The following is a 2,117-nucleotide window of genomic DNA, read 5'->3' as shown; positions in this document are numbered from 1 at the left end:
AAATTACGATAAAAATAATATGAAACATTATATTATAACAAACTAGCTGTCGCAAGCGATTCCGTCCGCGCCGAATTAAAAACACCTTCCAAGGTAGCCCATGTGTACACACAGTCTGGAAGACTATGTTCTACATCTGTGCCAAATTTCATCAAGATCCGTTGAGATGTTCAGGAGATACATTCAACCAAACATCCACCTAAACATTCGCATTTATAATATTAGTAAGAAGTGCGTGCGAACATGCGCGAATAATTTTTAACGCAAACACACACTTGTGGATAAATTAGAACCTATTTAAGACCACTATCTCCGGTCACACAGGTTCCCACCTACCACAGGAGGCACAGTCCTAAGAAATTACAAAATTTTGTGGATCAAAAAAGATTTATTTAAACACTCTATGGTCTTCTTTGAAAAATAGTCTATGATTATACCCAAAGACTTTTATTAAAATTGACAGAAAACGTCAAAAAATATATCATTAAAATGTATAAAAAAATGTTATGAGTAATTATTCAGTATTGAAAATTCTTTAACCACAATGTGCCTGCGTGTCTGTGAATTTTGGACATGGCGTTTAATGTCCATGTATATTGCTTGCGTCGGGATCTTCGTATCTTTTATATTTGGACCCCTACAAACTGTTGTATATCTTACAGGTATTATAACATTAAAATTAATATTAAAAATTCGCTTGTAGTTTCACTGCGCCTCTTTAAATCTCATTTTAATTAGTTTAGAAGACTCTACAACTGTTTCCTTTTAGTAATCTATTTTGATATTATAAAAAACGCCTATGCTGCGGCATTTTACATATAAAAACTAACTGGAAGAACTAAGAACTTACTAATAATATAAATATTAAAGTCTAGATGGATGGATGTTTGTTATAAAGGATGTCTGGAACGGCTCAACGAACCTTCACGAAATTTGGCACAGATGTAGAACATGGTGTGGACACTTAGACTAATTTTAAGGGTTTTTTCATTCCACAGAAGAAGTTGGGGGCGACATCTGATCTTATATAAATACAGTTTTGAATCTTTAGCGCTAGAGATTTAATTTTCCAGGCCTTAGTCCAAATCAATATATAAATACCTAATATTTTAGTCTATAAATGTGTGTAGACACTGAACAAATGAACTTGATTTTTTTTTATAAGAACCGATTGTTTTTTTTTTCAGATCAACATTCCGAGATGTCTAGACTTATAAACAATGAGATAAATTTAGCACTAATGCTTTGGTTTATCGTTGCTTTCATGTGGCTTATATTAATCGCAAATATTATCCTTTTCTTTGGTTGTTTTTATAATAATAACAAGCTAGTCATGGTATATTTCTACGCGATTCTATTTCATTTAATCGTCGCGTTTAATTTGTGTATTAGATACGCCATCTTGTGTTCATTTTTCGACAACAAATGCTTCGATCACTCTCCTGATAGGCAGAGTGATGATAGCTTCACTGGTGTTGGCATTATATTTGCATTCCTAACTTACACCGTCGCATGGTCTGTTATACTTTTTGTTGTATGGAATTATAAATTGACTTTACCTCTATCTTAATTTACTTGTTTTATTTCTAATCAACGTATATACATGTTGGAATAATTTGAAAACAAAATCAAAATTTAATAAATAAGTACACTAATCGTTTTTAATTTTTAGCTTTAACAACGTAATCACCAACATCTGTTGTACGAATAGACCTCAATCGGTGCAATACCACCGCCACACAGAAGACAAGCGTCAAGTGCATTGTCACTCCGCATTTCGTCAGATGAGTGTGCTTGTCAGGTTGCATAATTTTACGCCTCCTCACATCGTTTCCTTATAAAAAGTGGATTTAACGGAATAGTAGACGCATAAGACGCATTTTCTTTTTCTATGCGTCCACTCCTTCGTCGATTAAAGGTAATGAATCTGCAATTGTAGATATCAGATTGCTTTGCTCTTTCTTTAAATGGTCGACTGCTAGTTTGCCGTCTTATATTAAAAAAAAGGAGTCTGTACACTTTATTTTAGTTATGAATAATAGAAAACCATTATAAATTAGTATTTAGAAACTACTGTATAGTTAAACAAGTGGTCGTGTGGTTTTTTAACTATTTAT

General features: G+C 32.8%; 1 long non-coding RNA gene across 1 annotated transcript; it reads left to right on the top strand.

Moving 5' to 3' along the window:
• The first annotated feature begins 450 nt into the window (after positions 1 to 450).
• Positions 451 to 1,570, top strand: LOC106124220 (uncharacterized). Its single transcript, XR_001228195.1, has 2 exons — positions 451 to 662; positions 1,188 to 1,570. It is a non-coding gene; the product is annotated as an uncharacterized LOC106124220 (long non-coding RNA).
• Positions 1,571 to 2,117: the final 547 nt, after the last annotated feature.

This window comes from Papilio xuthus, unplaced genomic scaffold (assembly GCF_000836235.2).
Source record: "Papilio xuthus unplaced genomic scaffold, Pxut_1.1 DF825946.1, whole genome shotgun sequence".
In the NCBI taxonomy this organism is placed as follows: domain Eukaryota; kingdom Metazoa; phylum Arthropoda; class Insecta; order Lepidoptera; family Papilionidae; genus Papilio; species Papilio xuthus.
This window is presented reverse-complemented; position numbering and strand designations above follow the sequence as displayed.